Source organism: Apium graveolens, chromosome 6, assembly GCF_009905375.1.
Source record: "Apium graveolens cultivar Ventura chromosome 6, ASM990537v1, whole genome shotgun sequence".
In the NCBI taxonomy this organism is placed as follows: domain Eukaryota; kingdom Viridiplantae; phylum Streptophyta; class Magnoliopsida; order Apiales; family Apiaceae; genus Apium; species Apium graveolens.
In genome coordinates, this window is record NC_133652.1 from 190,755,502 (window position 1) to 190,776,895 (window position 21,394).

The 21,394-nt window shown below is 37.4% G+C and overlaps 1 non-coding gene across 1 annotated transcript; it reads right to left on the reverse strand.

The window, feature by feature from the left end:
* Positions 1 to 201: 201 nt before the first annotated feature.
* On the reverse strand, positions 202 to 308 carry LOC141670187 (small nucleolar RNA R71). The gene has a single exon (XR_012554429.1). It is a non-coding gene; the product is annotated as a small nucleolar RNA R71 (small nucleolar RNA).
* Between the last annotated feature and the right edge of the window lie 21,086 nt (positions 309 to 21,394).

Sequence of the window (21,394 nt, forward strand, 5' to 3'; positions counted from 1 at the left end):
ATCAGGGATTTCATCGAGATCTACGACACGTTCAAGTTCAATGATGTGACTGAAGGTGCTATCAAGCTGTGACTCTTCCCATTCTCTCTGAGGGACAAAGCTAAGTGATGGTTACATTCTCCACCAGCAGGGTCTATCACCACTTGGGAAGATCTTGATCAGAAATTTCTCACTAAATTCTTCCCTATGGCGAAGAGTGCTGTAATCAGGAATGCTCTTACTCAGTTTGCTCAACAAACTGGAGAATCTCTGTGTGAGGCATGGGATCGATATAAGGAGATGCTAAGGAAGTGCCCACACCATTGCATGCCTGATTGGATGATTATTACCTATTTTTATAGTGGATTGGGTGTTATGTCTAGACCCATGCTCGATGCAACATTAGGAGGAGCCTTGTGGGCTAAAAGCTACGATAAAGCTTATGAACTTATTGAATCCTTCCTAGAGACTAACTCAGTGAAAGGTAGCAGGAATTCTGGAGTTGGATGCAGCAACTTCTATAGCTGCCCAACTTAAGGCTTTGACGATGAAGGTGGACACTTTGGCTAATCTTGGGGTTAATCAAATCGCTAGTGTCTGTGAGCTTTGTGCTGGTGCCCATGAGACTGATCAGTGCACAATTTCTAGTGAATTAGCTCAGTTTGTGAGCAACTTTCAGCGTTCGCAGCAACCTGTGCCAGCCACTTATCATCCCAACAATCGCAATCACCCTAATTTCAGTTGGAGCAACGCTCAGAATGCGGTTCAACAGCCTTATCAGCAGTATCCAGCTAAACAGTACAACCCTCCTGGTTTTCAGCAACCGCAATATGCACCGAGACGGCAACTTCAGCTATAACAAGCTAATGAAAAATCTGAATTAGAGAAGTTGAAGCTAATGTGCAAGAGCAAAGTTGTTTCTATCAAGACTTTGGAAAATCAAATTGGGAAAATTGCCAATGCCTTGCTAAATCATCAGCCTGGGACACTACCTAGTGACACTGAAGTGCCGGGAAGGAAGGAAGTTAAGGAGCAAGTAGAGGCAATCACCTTGAGGTCTGGAATGGTTGTGAATCCCGAACAAACTCAAGCATTGACTGAAGAAGCTGAGGATGAGAAAGAAGTAGAGCAGCAGGAAGTAGAGTCAGAAAAAGTGGATTTGAAAACTGGATAAAACGAATCAGATATTGGATAACATTGCGTAAGTGGCTAATTCGGTTGCGCGCGATTCATAACCGATTAGTCCAGCATAGTTAATCAGAGACCTAGCTAGTCTCTGTGGATCCGGTTATTTTGTATGAAAACCCGATCAGCTTTCCTAGACATTTTGTGTGATAGCCCGACCAACTATCCTAGATAATTTATGTGGAGGCCTGATCAGTCATCCCTAGATAACATCCAATACATATCCGATTGTGATTTGAGGTTCTAGTAACGGAACAAGTGATTGTGGTCCCAGTAACGGAACAAATGATTGAGGTTCCAGTAATGGAACAAGTGGTCTTGGGTCCCCGTAACGGGACAAATGGTTTTGTGGTTCCTGGAATGGAACGGAAGATTTAAAAATGAAAATAACATGCTAAAAATTGAACTTTGGTATTTATGCACAACACACTACTATTCATTTTATTTTACAGAGCGTGCTAGTTTTGATATCCAGTTCATACATGTTTTACTTGTTTTCTAGCAAGTTATGAATTATGTTCCTATTATGGTTAATTGATTTATTCTTATTTTATTCATAATAAATAGATCGTTTGTCCGTTTAATACGAAACGAACGCGCCAAAATTCAGAAAAATATTCTGTTACTATCAATAATATTTTTGAGACAAAAATCCTTTTGTTTTAAAAGGTCACTTCTTTTGCAAGTCAGTTCAGAGTCGCGTATTTATCGAAAAAGTCATATTTTAACCCAATTTCAGTTTTAAACGTACCTAGTCGAACCTTTTGACGAATCGAGGCACGTGTGATATGAATTATGTGATACGTGAGTTATATGCTTACATGCTATGTGAGTTACATGCGTGTGTGGGTCAAGAGTCTTGTGTTTGTTGTTTCCTTTATGTGTGGGATATCGTATGGGTAGACGATAGGGTTTTGACGTGCAGTTCATCGAGTAATTATCGTTTAGACGATTAAAGTTATATCTTTTAATTATAGATGTGGATCACTCGAGAAGATCAGCACCAGATGTTGGATAAAGAGTAAAATGGAATGGTATCGGATATCTGGCTTCTAGAAATCACAGGAGCAGCACATTAGTGAATTGTCGAAAGAAAAGACGGTGATGCCATGAGATGTCAGAATGAGGGATTGTAATTTTGTGAGTGTGACTAACTGCTAAAAATCCAAAGGCAAGTATCCATATCATCACTTATTGTTCAAGTGATATTTGTTTTGAATCCTATTATGAAATTATTGCTTTTCTATTCTCAGTTCAGAATAGATAAATGTTTTACATATCGCTGAAATAAAATGCTTATCATGCAAGTACCCTCTGCTATTCTATATTCTGAATAGTTAAATGTTTTACTTATCAAATTACTGAATTTATAAATGTTTTGGATTTTGAGAAAGATGATTTTGTTGCAAGTATTCCTACTCAAGTGAATGGGGGAATAAAATTATATAGGATGTCGATTGAATCAGCTCTTTTTCAATAAAAAGGTTTTTAATATTGGAATAGTTACTGGTTACAGCGTAGGTGATCGAGATATTGGTCCAGCTGTAATATCTTTCAAGGCGAATATATGCCTTTTTGGCGCCCTATAGGTACCGTATGGATGTGGGATATGGGTAGTACCTATATTTATGGTATGTCTGCAGGATACCGGTGCTGTTTCGTGACTGATCATCAGGAACAACATGAAATATTATTGGTTCCAATCTAAACTGTTGTTTCTAAATTGTTTTGATAATTATAGAATAAATGATTTATCAACGGTTTCTGTTTTGGATTAATGGTGAAATGCAGTTTTGATTCATATTCTGATTTATGATGATACTTACTTTGTTGTTAAATATCAAAGGTGGTATTAGTATAGATGATTGATGCTGACTTCAGTATGGGATATTGTGAGCATCAAAGTTCGTATTGATATCTAATTTGATATGACAACAAATTGAGTATTAATATCAAGAGATCAGTTTTGAATAAAGTTTATGATTTAATCCATAATCATTGTTTCTTGTTATTGTTGTTTACGATATTTCCGTAAACACAGTTTTACGAGTTTTAATCTCGTCAAGATTCAAAGTATTGCTGAAGCCTTTCGCTCAAAAATACCAAAAGGATTTTGTATACTGAGGAGGAATCAATTGTGGGATTCCTTAACTAAATTTTCTGATTCAGCAATTATGATTTTTAAATGTTCTGCTCTGATGCAGTTGTCGGTTTTATATCAAAAAGACCATATATATCACAATGATCTTGCTGAGCATTTCTTTCACTCATACTAGCCTGTTTTCAAATTTGACCTCCGTTGAGGATTAACTTGCGTTGTTTAGCCGCGTAATTCGAGGAAGCAAAGAAGAAGCTTTTGGAAGGTGGTTGGTCCATGGTTGCGGACTAGTGTAAGTTTTATTGTGTTAAGTTATTTATATTATATTATATTATAGTTGTGTATTGTACTTGGGCCTAGTATACTTCTTTTCGAAGTTATACTAGCGGGTCAAGTTTTAAGGTTTGGAATTATTGAAAAGAGTTGCAAAAGAAAGAGAAAAATTTGTTTGTGGAATTTGGAATTCTTGTTTCTAGAACTGTAACCTTAAAAGATCTTGGATTAGTTTGGGGTCATAGATGATAAATATCTTCCGCTGGCGTTTGTTTATTGATTTAACAGGTTATTTTGGATTGGGGTTTCATAGTGATGACCAAATCCCTTGACCCCGAATTTGGGGGCGTTACAGGTTGGTATCAGAGCTGAAGTTATAGTAATAGAAACGAGAGTGTGTAGGAGTGTATATAGCTATGTGAGGACGCTTGAGCTCATATCGAGTTCATGTTGGACTATTGGATATAGTACCAATGAGTATGCTAAGATAGGCGTATTCGTTTGAGATGGTTGTGTTGAGCTGGACAAAACTCTTGGCATTTGTGAACTTCTAGTGTGGAATCTTCCGAGGCTATTACGATTCGACGACGATGAAGATTATCGATATCCTCAGAACATGGAGAAGTGTCTAGAATCGGATGACGAGTCAACTAAAGAGTTCAAATATAAGATATGTATTAAGACATTGGCAATACCTTCTCTTTTTATAACTTCTTTTGACATCTCTCAAAAAGAGGTATCTGTTAGAGGATATATTCCCTAACACTCGTTTAGTCATTTTATGCCAGAATCTTGTTTTATGGATTTCATTTTTCTCTAGAAATATCAGCTTTGAAATCTTTTTAGTTTTATTAATTTGAGTTTGAATTCCTCTTATATTATTTTATTCTGACTGAGAAGAACAACCCTAACTATAGGGGACACAAGGTATACCTGTCTGTGTGATAGGAGTTGGATGGGATGCCATCACTTGTGTGTGTTGTAGATACATGAAGGTTAACAACCTTTAGTAGTGTCTTGATTTGGACACGCAACACCAAGTCATTTGATCATTTTGATTTCTCAGTTATTCTTTCATTTCAACAATACTTTCTCAAAAAATTCAGATTTTTGGTAACCACAATGGTAGGACACCCGTTATGTTATAAAATTCTTTTCTTTTTGGAATTCCATGATTTTATCATCTCAAATATTCGAAGGTATGCCAATGAAGTTGGGCTGAGTTATATTGGTCAAGTTGAAATAAGACTATGTGATGGGATTACCAATAGCGGCAGTGGATTGCAATGCGATTAAAATATTAGTGGCGTATAACGAAGTCACACTGTTTCCTTATTTCTCTCTCAATTTATCATTATCTCTCTTTCTTTTTCTTTCTCTCTATCTTTCTCTATATTCTTCTTTCTCTCGATCAGTACAAGTGATTCTATTATGGAATTGGTCATAGGATGTGAATGGAACAGTGGTGCGGAGTGAAGCTCCTGTGATAACTGTGTGGCACAAGGAATCCAAGTTTATATGAAATTTTAAGAAAAGTTGCATATGCAAGATTGAGAAGTTGGTAACAAGACCCTTAGTGCTTTCTTCTGCTGATTCCAAGGACGGAATCCTTATAAGGGGGTAGATTGTAATAGCCCATATTTTCAGATATTATTATTTTTATTATTTGAAATGGTTGATGTGATTTTTAGGTAAATTTTAGGGAATTATCTGGTAATTGGAGTTGATGTTCTGGATGTTTATATATGATATTTTTTGAGTATAGTAATTTTAATATGTCCAGAATAAAATATAGATAATTGTGATATTTTCTGGTAATTTTTGGACTATTATATGAATTTATAATGATTTATGGATTTATTAATTATTTTCCAGAGTATTTATAAAACTATTTTATAAAGCCGTAAATCATCCAACTTCAACCGTTTTTTGCGTTTGTATAACCCGGAACTCTTCGGAAAACTCCTTGAAAAACTCCTTCCTAACCTAATTTGATTATTCTGAACATTTTTCGTGTTTTGACTTTTTCGATCCCGAGTACGGTTTGACCCGTACGAGTCCCGACGCAAAATTTTCGATACGATAATCATTTCGGTAGATCAATAAAACTCGTATTCTCGAGAGATGAGATATTTTTACATTATTTTCTCATAGGGCGTTTTATAAGAAACTCAGTTTTGATAATTATCCAAATCTGGTATTAAATTGTATCATTTTTATAGTTACTTAGCGGCTAAGTAATCTATTTTTGGATCTGATATATCAGTGTAAATTAAGTATTAAACTCCGGAATGTTTCAAAAATCATGAAACTCATATTTTCTTAAGTTTTGAATATTTAGAGAATTTTAGAATTATTTCGGAAAATTTTTGGATAATATTTACCCGCGCGTTTGTTAGTTAAATCATAAAATGCAGGTCTAATCTGCGTTTCAAAAATACTTTAAAACTATGAAAAAATTATTTTATTAGTTTTTAAAAAATTTCCGAGAATTTTAGAAGTATTTCGGTAATCTTTTAGTTAGTACACTCGCAAGTGTGTTAGTAAATCACGAAATGTGGGTTTGATGTTAAATTCAAAAATATTTTAAAAATTATAAAAAAATTATTTTACAAGTTTTTAATTATTCTGGGAATTTTAGAATTATTTAGGTAATTTTCAGATTTATTTTTACTCGGAATTGTATTGTTAAAATCAGATTCCGGGTTAAAATTAGGGCTGCAAATTGGGGAAAGTACGCGTGGCAGCTGTTCAGCTTGCCTGCCATGCGTGGTTGTTAAAAAAACAAACAAAAAATACATCACAAAAAGCCACCCCCACCCGCCAACACCCCCCCCTTTTCTCTGTCAGTCTTTCTCCCTCTATCTCTCTTGTGTCTCTTCTATCGTATATATTTTTATACTTTTAATTTTTAAAAATCCATATCTTACAAATTCGTTTTATCCAAATTTCAAATTTCTGTATATGAAAACGATCAGCGCTTGGATACCTACGCATAGGTATATATATTGCGAGTTTTTGAGAAGAAAATTTGCGGAGCATTTGTTTTGTTTTAATTTATTTTCGGGGTATAAAAAAGGAGTTTGACGGTGTTGATTACTCCACATGGCATATCAGCGTGTATATGTCTATGGATATTAATTTCAGATTTTTCTGGAGAAATTTTCCGGACATCAGATATTCTCTTCGGGGTGATCATAATTTATTTTGGGTAACGATTCCGAAATTCCGCCTTCGTACTTGTGTATATAATAGCATGTTAGTGTTTATATATTTATTTCATAAATTTCAGAAATTGTTGTAGAAGTCGCTTTTGGCCGTGTTTATACGTGCAAATATAAATTATTGTGTGTTTTAAATTTATTGATTTTATTAGGGTACAGTTGGATTGTGTTGTTTGGGATTGATTTTAAAGGGTATGACCCCGGGAAAAGTCCATTTTACAAAGATGTTATTTCGAAAGTTTTTCTAAAATATTTATTTCAATTTCAAATTATTATCTTTTATTATATTCGAAAATCATAATTTGATTCAATTACTTATAATTTATTTTGATTAATTATTTATTCATTTAAATGATCGATTAATTTATTTAATCGATTAATTTTATTTATAAATAGTTGAATGAAGTATAATTATTTATAATTGATCAAAATAATATTCTAAAGTTATTTTGATCTTTTAAAATTATAAAAGAGGTATTGAATATTCAATTAATATTATTATTAATTGATTTATTCTTATTTTATTCATAATAAATAAATCGTTTGTCCGTTTAATACGAAACGAACGCGCCTACACTCAGAAAAATATTCTGCTTCTATCAAAAATATTTTCGAGACAAAAATCCTTTTGTTTTAAAAGGTTGCTTCTTTTGCAAGTCAGTTCAGAGTTGCGTATTTATCGAAAAAGTCATATTTTAACCCGATTTCAGTTTTAAACGTACCTAGTCGAACCTTTTGACGAACCGAGGCATGTGTGATATGAATTATGCGATAAGTAAGTTATGTGCTTATGTGTTATGTGAGTTACGTGCGTTCGTGGGTCAAGAGTCTTGTGTTTGACTGTTTCCTTTATGTGTTGGTTATCATATGGGTAGACGATAGGGTTTTGACGCGCAGTTCATCGAGTAATTATCGTTTAGACGATTAAAGTTATATCTTTTAATTATAGATGTGTATCACTCGAGACGATCAGAACCAGATGTTGGATAAAGAGTAAAAGGGAATGGTATCGAATATCTGGCTTCTAGCAATCGCAGGAGCAGCACATCAGTGAATTGTCGAAAGAAAAGACGGTGATGCCATGAGATGTCAGAATGAGGGATTGTGATTTTGCGAGTATGACTAACTGCAAAAAACCCAAAGGCAAGTATCCATATCATCACTTATTGGTCAAGTGATATTTGTTTTGAATCTTATTATGCAAGTATTGTTTTCTTATTCTCGGTTCAGAATAGATAAATGTTTTACATATCGCTGAAATAAAATGCTTATCATGCAAGTACCCTCTGTTATTCTATGTTCTGAATAGTTAAATGTTTTACTTATCAAATTACTGAATTTATAAAATATGATGATTTTGTTGCAAGTATTCATACCCAAGTTAATGGGGGAATAAAATTATTTAAGATGTCGATTGAGTCGACTCCTTTTTAATAAAAAGGTTTTTAAGATTGGAATGGTTACTGGTTACAGCGTAGGTGATCGAGATATCGGTCCAACTATAATATCTTTCTAGGCGAATATATGCCTTTTTGGCGCCCTATAGGTAACGTATGGCTGCGGGATACGGGTAGTACCTATATTTATGGTATGTTTGTGGGATACCGGTGCTGTTTTGTGACTGATCATCAGGAACGGCATGAAATATAATTGGTTCCAATCTAAACTGTTGTTTCTAAATTGTTTTAATAATCATAAAATAAATGATTTATCAACGGTTTATGTTTTGTATTAATGGTGAAATGTTGTTTTGATTCATATTCTGATTTATGTTGATACTTACTTTGTTATTAAATATCAAAGGTGGTATTAGTATAGATGATTGATACTGACTTCAGTATGGGATGTTGTGAGCATCAAAGTTCGTAATGATATCTAATTTGTTATGAAAACAAATTGAGTATTAATATCAAGAGTTCGGTTTTGAATAAAGTTTATGATTCAATCCATAATCATTGTTTCTTGTTATAGTTGTTTACGATATTTCTGTAAACACGGTTTTACGAGTTTTAATCTCGTCAAAATTCAAAGTATTGCTGAAGGCTTTTGCTCAAAAATACCAAAAGGATTTTGTATACTGAGGAGGAATCAATTATGGGATTCCTTAACTAAATTTTTTAATTCAACAATTATGATTTTTAAATGTTCTGCTCTGATGCAGTTGTCGCTTTCATATCAAAATTACCATATATATATTATAATGTTCTTGCTGAGCATTTCTTTCGCTCATACTTGCCTGTTTTCAAATTTAACCTCCAGTGAGGATTAACTTACGTTGTTTAGTCGCGTAATTCGAGGAAGCAAAGAAGAAGCTTTTGGAAGGTGGTTGGTCCAGGGTTGCGGACTAGTGTAAGTTTTATTGTGTAAAGTTGTTTATATTATATTATATTATAGTTGTGTATTGTATTTGGGCCTAGTATACTTCTTTTCGAAGTTATACTAGCGGGTTAAGTTTTAAGGTTTGGAATTATTGAAAAGAGTTATAAAAGAAAGAGAAAAATTTATTTATGGATTTTGGAATTCTTGTTTCTAGAACTGTAACCTTAAAAGATCTTGGATTAGTTTGGGGTCATAGATGATAAATATCTTCCGCTGGCATTTGTTTATTGATTTAACAGGTTATTTTGGATTGGGGTTTCATAGTGACGACTAAATCCCTTGACCCCGGATTTGGGGGCGTTACAGAATCAGCCCTTCTTATTGCATGCATAAAATTCTGCTAGAGGAAGGTAGCAAGCCTACGTTGAGGAATAAAGAAGACTTAATCCGATCATGAAGGAAGTAGTGAAGAAACAAATTCTTAAATGGCTAGATGCAGGGATCATCTATCCTATTTCTGACAGTTCATGGGTAAGCCCGGTTCAATACGTGCAAAAGAAAGGTGGAATTACTGTGGTAGCAAATAAGAAGAATGAGCTTATTCCTACAAGAATAGTCACGGGGTGGAGAGTTTGCATGGACTACAGGAAGCTGAACAAGGCTACTAGGAAGGATCATTTTCCTTTGCCCTTCATTGACCAGATGCTTGATAGATTGGCTGGTCATGAGTACTACTGTCTTCTTGATGGCTATTTGGGGTAATCAGATTTGTATCACTCCAGAAGATCAGTTGAAGACTACCTTCACTTGTCCATTTGGTACTTTCGCCTTCAGACGAGTTTCGTTTGGTCTATGTGGTGCACCAACCACATTTCAGAGATGTATGATAGCCATTTTTCTGATATGATTGGCCAGAATGTGGAGGTGTTCATGGACGACTTCTCTGTATTTGGCGATTCTTTTGATGAATGCTTGCAAAATCTTGGACAAGTTCTCAAGAGGTGTGTTGAGACCAATTTGGTTCTCAATTGGGAGAAATGTCACTTTATGGAGCGACAGGGCATTATTCTTGGGAACAAGGTTTCTAGTAAGGGTCTTGAGGTGGACAAGGCCAAGGTGGGGTTCATTGAAAATCTTCCTCCGCCTATTTCTGTTAGGGGAATTCGCAGTTTTCTTGGTCATGCGGGTTTCTATAGGCGTTTCATCAAAGACTTCTCTAAGATTTCGAAGCCATTGTGTAGTTTTCTAGAGAAATACGTCCCTTTCAAGTTTGATGACGAGTGTCTTGCAGCTTTTGAAACATTGAAGAAGAGTTTAATCATGGCACCTATCATAACTGCTCCTGATTGGAATGAACCTTCTGAGATGATGTGTAATGCAAGTGATTATGCAGTTGGAGCTATTTTTGGGCAGAGGAAGAACAACATGTTTCATGTGGTCTACTATACTAGCAAGACCCTAAATGGTGCTCAACTGAATTACACTATTACGGAGAAAGAACTTTTGGCTATTGTCTATGGTTTTGAGAAATTTCGATCTTATCTACTTGGGACTAAGGTGACAGTTTTCATTGATCATGCTGCAATTCGTTATCTCATCTTAAAGAAGGACTCGAAGCCTAGATTGATTAGATGGGTTCTTTTGCTTCAAGAATTTGAACTAGAGATCAAGGACAGAAAGGGGACTGAAAATCAAGTCGTTGATTATCTCTCCCGTTTAGAGAACCCTAATGCTACTTCATTAGATAAGGCATTGATAAATGAGTCTTTTCCCGACGAGCAGCTGTTTGGAGTACAAGAAGAAGAACCGTGGTTTGCAGACATTATGAACTACCTTGTAAGTAATATCATGCCTCCCGACTTATCGTATGCTCAAAGGAAGAAGTTTCTACATGAAGTGAAGTGGTATATATGGGATGAGCCATTTCTTTTTTGACAAGGAGCTGACCAAATCATCAGGAGATGTATTTCTTACAGCGAAACGGGGGGGATCTTGAGAGATTTCCATTCAACGGCTTATGGAGGACATTATGGTGGAGAAAAGACAGCAGCTCGTATTCTGCAAGCAGATTTCTTTTGGCCAACCTTGTTTAAAGATGCTCACCAGTTCATTTTGAAATATGATCGTTGTCAACGTGTGAGTAATATGTCTAAGAGGGATGAGATGCCTCTTAATGTGCTTCTCGAGGTTGAGGTCTTCGATGTTTGAGGAATTGACTTTATGGGGCCATTTATCTCATCCTGTACCAATCAGTATATCTTGTTGGCAGTTAATTATGTGTCGAAATGGGTTGAAGTTAAGCCGTTGCCAACGAACGATGCGAAAGTGGTGCTTAATTTTCTTCACAAGCAGATATTCACAAGATTTGGAACTCCAAGAGTCATAATCAGTGATGAGGGGTCGCATTTTTGCAATCGCAAGTTCACTGCTATGATGAAAAGGTATAATGTGAATCCTGTGAAAGTTGTGTGTCCATCGAGGAAAGATTGGTCTTTGAAGCATGATGAAGCTATTTGGGTGTATCGAACAGCATACAAGACTCCGCTAGGGATGTCATCGTATCAGTTGGTTTATGGTAAGGGGTGTCATTTATCAGTGGAGCTGGAGCATAAAGTGTATTGGGCTTTGAAGAAATTGAATCTGGATTTGGATTCAGCTGGAAAGAAGAGGATACTTCAATTGAATGAGCTCGACGAATTTCGACTTCAAGCTTATGAGAACAACAAATGACAAGGAGAAAGTCAAGAGGTGGCACAATCGGGGTCTATTGCTCAAATCATTTGTGTCGGGGCAACAAGTTCTTTTGTTCAACTCTCATCTTCATCTTTTTCCTGGAAAGTTGTTGTCAAGATGGTTAGGGTCGTTTATTGTCAAAATTGTGTTTCCACATGGAGCGGTGGAAATTTTTGAGAATGATCTGGGCCAAGCATTCAAGGTAAATGGTCAGAGGTTGAAGCATTATTATGGTGACATGGCAAACCGCGAGGTGGTTAGTGCCGTTCTATTGTCCATTTGAGCTCAAGATTCTACGTCAAGCTAGCGATGTAAAAGAAGTGCTTCTTGGGAGGCAACCCAAGTTTGTTGTACATTAGTAGGTAGAGGAAGCAAGAAGAAAGGAGAAAAACACAAAAAAATCAGAAAAAGGAAAAAATTCAGGACTGACTACAGAAGCCTGGCGCGCTCCCGCTGTCCTAGCGCGCGGCTGCGCTGAAAACAAAGAAACACGGCGCGCCCGCGCTATTCCAGCGCGCGGCCGTGCCAGTTTGGCAGAAGTAGCGCGTGCCCGCGCTGTCCTAGCGCGCGGCCGTGCCGTGGTCCCGACTCAGGAAAAAAATAAAGGCAGTTTTAAGGGGGAAATCGGGAATTTTGCTATAAAATCAATTCCCAACCGAATTTTACTCCCCCACATCCCAATTTTCCCTCTCCAAATCAAACCCATTAATCCCATTATTCCCATAATCAAATCCCACTTCTATTCCATATATAATTCTCTTTTCACCACCTATATATACATAAACCTCATACACAAACTTCTTCACCACTTCATAAATTCTCAAACATAAATTCTCTCTCAAACACAACTCTTATTCTCACTACTCAATTCCAATGGCACCCAGAAGACAAAGAACACAAGTAAGCAGCAGCACCACCGATTCTTCAAGTGTGGGTGGTGTAAGGCCAAGGTTCACTACTCCTGAGGCTAAAGCGGAGTATACGAGGCTTCTCTCGAAGCCAATCATCAAGGAGCGAGGTTTTCTGCCATCAGGGAAGGATGATAAGCTATTGGAGATGATTCTGGAGATGGGCTGGGTTCCTTTTTGTGAGGCTCCCGATGTTGTGCCCATGAGTGTTATTCGGGAATTCTATGAGAAACCGAAGGCTGAGACGAATGGTTTTACGGTGGTTCGAGGGAGGACTGTGGAGTAAAGTACAGAGGCTATCAGGACGGTGATTGAGCAGCCCACGAGAAAGGTCAGGAAAGACACGTGGAACGATAAGACTCCAGAGGACTTTGATTTGGATCTTATTGTTGCTACGTTGTGTCAGCCCAACACTCACTGGAAGATCAAGAAGGGTACGACCGTGTATTATACGTTCCCGGCTTCCAGCATGAACAGGTTTGCCCCTGCATGGAATGCGTTTATTTGTGCTAACATCATGCCATCTTCGCATGTGCATGAGATTACTGTAGAGCGTGCACGACTGTTATGGGGCATTCTTTAGGGCGATTATATGGATTTGGGGATGGTGATTTATCAGGGTATCCTGAAGTTCTTGAGGGGGAGTACCACGGGGTCTATTCTGTATGCGTCTATTGTGACGAAGCTGTACTTGGCAGTTGGTGTTCATTGGCCCGCACATGAGCAGTTGCAGATCCCGGGTGTTCCTATTGACAACATTAATTTGGCTACGATGCAAGAATGGTATAGAGGAAAGCCCGATCTGAAGGGGCTTGGTTATACTTGTGACCACCTACCTGGTGGGAGGCCAGCTGCTGGGGCCACTCAGCCGAGCAGGACTGTATGGAGATCTCAGCTAGGAGATGAGGCAGGGCCATCGCAGCAGGCACATGTGGAGGAGGAAGGAGCTTATATGGGAGATCGCATGAGCATGACACAGGCGTCTGGCTAGGAGGATGGATGTGATGCATGACATCCATAACAGGTTTGCACGTGATGTCATACAGGCATTGGCGACAGCTTTTAGAGCCACCGGTGTTGACATACAATGGCTAGTTTTTGGTGAGGATTCCGTGTATCCACCTCCAGACACACCTGACACTCCACCCGTTGTGGGTGAGGAGTCTGATTCTAATTAGGTATGCCTGAATTCCTTACTATTACCTTCACTAAGGACAGTGAATATTTTAAGTTTGGGGGTAGTAGTTGAAGGAATATTTTTGTGTGAGTCTCATATAGTTTGCATATTCATGATAGTTTAGTTCATATAGTGCATATTTTGCATATCATGTAGTTTTTTATTTTATTTTTGGTAGTTTTTTATGATACTTTGTTCATATAGTTCATGCATTTGCATTATAACATGATCCCTTGGATGATTTTTCCAGTTGATTTGTGATATTGATGCTAGTGTAGTGATATCGTGTTTAGAGATATTGAGACGTATTAAGCTGATTTGCATGCTAGAGATAATTATATTTCACTAAGTCTTATAGGTTGCTAGAGTGCTAGATCATGATCATGGTTTGTTTGTTTGTCGAGGTTTAATCGCTTGTTTATATTTAAAATTTAGGATATTCTCTTAATAATAAAATAACATGGATTTTTAGAATTGGAGAAAAATTGGATTTCATTGCTAGTTGTTCTGGCTAGGTGTCAAATGGCTAGTAGTCAGCTCATATTTTTATGAGTAGTCTAGGGTTGAATGAGATGAAACGAAACGCACTCATTCAGAAATTGTTGGAAAAAAAAAAGAAAAACAAAAGAAGAGAAAAAAAATAAGTGTTATGTATAATTGATCACGAGTGGGCTCTTTAGTATTCGAGTTATTAAGTTCTTATGGGACTTTGTGCCTAGTGACCTAAGGCTTTTATAGTCTGGGATCCACTAGCCTAATGCTCGTTACATGAGTACCATTGTATAAGTCTTTTGTGGACCTCACTCATTGCACGATCAAATAAGCATATGTGTTTTGTTTTGTTTGAATAAAAGCATGAATCCATATAAAACTCAAGTATAAGAATTGAAGTGTTATAAGTTATTTTGAGTCTAGCTTTTTATTTTATTTATATCCTTGCTATTGCCTTGTTGAGCAGTGAGTCATGATTATTGATCAAGTTGCAGTAGTATATCAGTAAGCATTTACACACACGCACCTCTCTAGGTTGTAAGTTGATTTGTATGATTTGATTGATCTTTTTGCGAGTAACTGCATTTGTTGAGATGTTGAGATGTTGCTCGTTGATTGGTTTAGTTATTCTATTGGGATCGTTGCATTCATATTAGTTGCATTCATGCATTTTTGTTTCTTGTTCATTGAGTCTGTTTATGCTTGAGGACAAGCATCGATTCAAGTTTGGGGGTTTATTGAGTGGCATTTATGACACTTTATAATGCTCTAATAAGCTTTGAATTGATGCATTTGTACTCAAGCTGTTAAGTGTTTTAACGTGTGTTCTAGTGTTTTTGCATTTCAGGCATTATCTAGGTAATCAGGTGAATTAGCATTGTTTTGGTGCTAATTTGGTGTCAAGGTGGTGTTGGAATAAAAGCTCATGGAAAGCCGGCTCGAAGTAGCAAAGAAAAAGAAGAAAATCTGAAATTTTTCCAGAAGTACGGTGCCCCCGCGCTGGTCAAGCGCGCGACTGCGCCAGGATGTCAGAAAGGCAGCGGGCCCGCGCTGTGATAGCGCGCGGCCGCGCCGCTGCGAATTCAGAGAATCCTGATTCTATTCTAAAAGCAATTGGAGGACTTTGAGATTGCATGGGGCTGTTATATATATTCAAATAAAGGGCATTTTTAAGAGAGAGACGTACCAGAGCACAAGGAGAGCCGTAAGAAGACCGTTTTAGCACGGATTCAACGAAGACGAAGAAGATCTTGTTTTTACTTGTGAATCTTTATTTTAAGTTATAACTTGGATGCTAGTTTTCTTACTTGTGAACCTTACTCTTATTTCGTACTTGGTTTTGCTTATTTGTTATAAAGACTACATTTGTTATACCATGCTTTCATCGAAACCCACATTGATGATGAGTCTGGTTATGGGCTAATCGTTATCGTGGGGTTCTAATGGATTTTTTTATGGATTTTTTTAGTTAATCTGTTTCGATGCCTTGGTGTGTGGTTATTGTATGATAGCCTAGTATTGGTTGTGCGTATTCGTCTTATGAGTGTCGCAAACTTATAAGATAGTGAGTTAATCTTTAATGAAGCAATAGCGAATTTAAGGATTTAGAACTTGCCATGCTAGCTTAGGTTCATGTGTTATTGTTATGCATGATTCGTAGGTAATTTTAACCATCTTACTTGCCCTATGTAATCAATATAGATAACTTGTGCTTAAACCGTTATGTTGTCAAATTCTATAGACATATAGGGTCTCAATATAATTGGTGTATATTCAGCTTCTATCTCTTTTGTAGATGTCTGGTAGTATGGTATTCATGCAACAAAAGTTGGCGTTTATCAGTTTCGTGTTATCTGTCATCACCATTGCATGCTAAGGTTAAGAACAATAAGGCTATTGAATGAAGTATTTAATGAAGTTAGAATCTCATGTTTGTCATATATATTAATTCAATCATTCTTACTCTCTTAGTTATAATTGTTAGTTTAATTCATAGTTATAAACAACCTCAATTTGTTATCGTCTTAGCATTGAAAAATAACCATACATTATTGCTTAAGTGCATAAATTAATTAGTTAACCAAGGCAGTCTCTGTGGAAATGAACTAGAAAAGATTCTATATTACTTGTGAACGTGTATACTTGTGTATATTATTAGCACGTGTTTAACGACTAACAAACACAATCTTTTAAATATTTTATACCATCATTTTCAATTTTGAGGATAAACATACGATTCTTGGTCATATGCACCTGTTATGGATAAAAAACATGTATTTATTTATTGCGTGTATTTAATGTTAGGGTTTGATAAGCTTCGAGCTTAATGGTTGCGCTTGTGTTTCGTGGCTTGAATCTGCCCTCGCAAGATGCCTACGTACCTCGGCGTATGCCTAGGATCAAGCCAAAATGTAGTTCTTGGTGATGCTTGCCCTCGGGGCTATGGCAGCGAGAGCTCACCAAGGACGTAGTGACTTTCATGTCCTTCGTGGACTAAGTCTAAAACGTCATTCCAGGTAATGACCTCGTGGCTTGAAGGACGCATTCGCGTTTTTACGATGCTTGAAGCTGTCTTCGAAAATGTGGTTTCATGGTGGTGATGTCTGGAGCTCTTGTCCCCAAAATGTTATGCTGAAGTTGAAGGGGTAAGACCCTTTATATAGACGTTGAGAGTCTAGGAATTATGATAGAATTGGGCGACTTGATGGGCAAGTCCCCTTCTCAAACTGGACTTTGGAGTCCTAGAAAGGAGGAATTAGTTTCCTTCTGAATTTGGGTTGCTTAGAGGCTACTTCTTATAGAAGTAGTTATTTATTTGAACACATTCATTGGGCTGTTTGATTAGCCCCTTTATTAATTAAGAATTTAATAAATAGTTAGGGTTTTGGGCCTCATTAATTGGGCATTCCCCTTTGACCAAATCAGGTCTAATTAATACGATATTAACTCCGCAATTAGGGTTATTTTTATTCCCTATCATTTGCCCCCCAACTTCTTGGAAACACACTCGATGTTTCGTAGAAGTTAGGTTATCTCTTACCCTATCCAGGTTATCATTTTTAGCGTAAATTGTGGAGCGACCTACACATTTATAACGATTTGCCTTATCCGAGGCTTCTGGACATTTTCTGGAATTTATATAATTTTCCATACTCATTTTCTTACCTTATTCCTATTTTTAGGAATTTTCTGGTATTTTCCCTTAATTTTCGGGGATTATCTTGTACTCGCATGTATTTTTCTAAATTTTTAGAAACTTTTCCGTACTCGCAAATATTTTCCCTAAATTTTTAGGAATTTTTCCGTACCTCCTGGTATTTTTCATAATTTATCCTAATATTTTAGGAATTTTTCCGTACCTCCGGGTATTTTTCATAATTTTTCCTAATATTTTAGGAATTTTTCCGTACCTCCGGGTATTTTTCATAATTTTTCCTAATATTTTAGGAATTTTTCCATACCTCCGGGTATTTTTCATAATTTTTCCTAATATTTTAGGAATTTTTCCGTACCTCCGGGTATTTTTCATAATTTTTCCTAATATTTTAGGAATTTTTACGTACCTCCGAGTATTTCTCATGATTTTTATTTTTATTCCTGGTCAAAATTCGACCAGGATGCATCCTGGTCTAATTTCGACCAGAACTTTGATCTAATTATGGGTCATTCCTTCATCCTGGTCGAACTGATTTTAGACCAGGATGCATTCTGGTCGAACTGATTTTAGACCAGGATGCATTCTGGTCGAAATTCGACCAGAACTCTGGTCTAACTATGAGCTGATTTGTCATCCTAGTCGTATGGATTTTCGACCAGGATTCTCCCTTTTTTCGATGAACACTCTCGTCGGATTATGGGCTATTTCAACACTCTGGTCGAATTGATTTTCGACCAGGAATCCTGACTCCGTATACCAGGAATCCTAATGCTTTAGACCAGGAATCCTGACCCCGTATACCAGGAATCCTAGTCCTTTAGACCAGGAATCCTGACCCCGTATACCAGGAAACCTAGTCCTTTAGACCAGGAATCCAGACCCGAACTCCGGTCTAACTATGAGCTGATTTGTCATCCTAGTCGTATGGATTTTCGACCAGGATTCTCCCTTTTTTCGATGAACACTCTCGTCAGATTATGGGCTATTTCAACACTCTGGTCGAATTGATTTTCGACCAGGAATCCTGACTCCGTAAACCAGGAATCCTAATGCTTTAGACCAGGAATCCTGACCCCGTATACCAGGAATCCTAGTCCTTTAGACCAGGAATCCTGACCCCGTATACCGGGAATTCTAGTCCTTTAGACCAGGAATCCTGACCCGAATTCTGGTCTAACTATGAGCTGATTTGTCATCCTAGTCGTATGGATTTTCGACCAGGATTCTCCCCTTTTTTGATGAACACTCTCGTCGGATTATGGGCTATTTCAACACTCTGGTCGAATTGATTTTCGACCAGGAATCCTGACCCCGTATACCAGGAATCCTAATCCTTTAGACCAGGAATCCTGACCCCGTATACCAGGAATCCTAGTCTTTTAGACCAGGAACTCTGAATTACGGGTTACCAGCCTTTTAATGGCCATAACCTTTCGCTCTTTGCTCTGATTTGAGCATATAATATACCAAATTGAAGCTTATTACGAGCTCTAACTCATGATGGCATTTTTTTGCGTGCCTTGATCCCTCAATTTGGACGGAAAGTGGCCTATACTAGCCTTCAATCAACGTGGCCTCTACGAGCCTTATTTCTAGTTAGTCCAACCACGTGACTTGTCCTACTTAGATTTTCAACTAGATTAAACCTTAAGTTTAAGGTGTATTGAGCCTGAGTACCTTATTTTCTCAAAATGTTTCTAAGTTTGTGGGACCCTTGTCCCAAATATGTTCATGTTTAGGGATGACTCTTCGAAAATAGGTATTGCCTTTCCTTTATGCCCAACTCAGGACGCCTTGGTCTTTCCGAGGACTAAGTCTCTCTATCGAAGAAATCTTTCTTTTTTTCTTACATTATAATCATCGAAACTTGTGTCAGATGCTCAACAATCCCGGTGTTGGCTTCAGTAAATCTAAAGTATGTGTCATGTCTTCCTCGTTCTCCCCGGGCTCAAAGACCTCAACCTTTGGAGTTGTTTGAGTGATTCATAATGGCATCACAACCTCAGATTTATCATCCAATAAGAATGGAATAACTCATATCATTTCTTTGCAAGTGGCATGTCTGCCTAGTCAATCCTCGAGTATTCATCCCTCTTTCAGTCCATCAAGGATTACTCGGCTTCCTGTGGAGCAGGATTTACTATCTCTCTTCTCACATCATTGATGTTGTACTGTCTTCTATCACTCATCACTAGATTTCATGAGAGTTCATACTTTTATATCGCACTTTTCTGCGGGAATTATGCCACTTGGATGCTGGTTATACAACCAAGGGTTTTAGCCTCAATCCTCTTTGTGTCAGGATCTACCTTCGGGAACTGGCTATGGGATTGTATCAAGAGTATCAATCTTATATGTTGTAAATGAGACATCGAAATTGGTTAATATCAATATCTTATAAGATTTCCTAACATGTGTATGCTTCCGACATCAAGTATACTTTCTTCTCGTAATATTTGGCATTAACCATCATCTTTAGCCAATAGAATTCCAACAAGTAATTTTTGAGTGTCGGCCCTGTACCCCGGACATAACCCACGTTTCTTCTCATGTATTCCTTTAAGACCAACTCCATTTTTCGGGTTCTCGGGCATTTCAGGTAAGGAATCACGAACTACTTCTTGTATAAAGTCGTTGCAATCGAATTAAGCTTCAAAGCTTTTTCAGCATTTTTCATGCTTCCATGGCATCACCGGGTCACCGACTAGTTTGAGTCGAGACTTTCAGGCAATGAGTCCTCGCACATATCGGTGCTATCAGCTTTGTATTAGTTTTTGGATCTTTGAGACTTAGAAGTAAAAACTTCCCGTATAATTTTGTATCTCTTGAGTCCGGCCCTCATGTCTTACTTCCTCAGGATGTAAAATTCATCAAATTTATTCACGGCTTCACAAGTCTCTCATATCTTGTTGACGAATCTATTGATTCTAAAACTCCAGCCTTCTGGTCGACTTATCTTTAATTTAGACAGCCTGGTTGAACCGTATTTTGGTCAGGATTCAATCTCCTTACGAGCTGGATTTTGCTCGACTACTTTTTTTTGGTGTCAGCCCTGCCCCCTGGGTGCTGCTCATGGATGAACTTCTTTCAAGGTTAGTTCCGCTTCTAGGGTCCCAGGTATTCCGAGTATGGAATCACAAAGAATTTCTTACCTAACTCCTCTCAACCAGAGCGTACCTAGGCGCTTTTCCAATGGATTTCATACCTCATATGCATTGGGCAACCACTAGTTTCTAGGTTAACCTTCATAAAATTAACCCAACAATTTTCCACACCTACTGGTGGTATCAACTTGGAATCCATGCTTCAGGTTCCGAAATTTATAAATCTCTATCATTGAATATGCAAACTCAAATAGGACATTATCCTTCATAATTTCCTCCACTAGGATATAACTTTACGTAACATCCATTGAATGTATTCACGGCTTCGAATGCCTTTCTCATACTTTGTTTCGAATTCCCCATTTACTTGAGAAATCACCAACACCAAGTCTCCATAGACTTTGAGGTTTTCAACCCTCAAGGTTCGAGCTAAACCAAGTCTGACCATCGAGGCCTTATTTTCAACTTCGTCATTCGTTATTGAAAAATCTGATGTCGAGGTTAACTATATCATTAATCTGTCATGAATTTGCAACACTCACTTTTGTTTTGAATGTTCCATTAAAATAGAGAACCAAATGGTACTTCAGTATGATATCTTTATCTTTTCCTACATGTTTCCTTGCCCTCATAGGGTATCTCATTCTGCCCCCGACTTCTTGGTTGTCAATAGGACATTCAACCATGAAGTCGGCCAAATCTTGAACCTTAAATAATGTACATGTTTATACTAAATTCGTCAGGC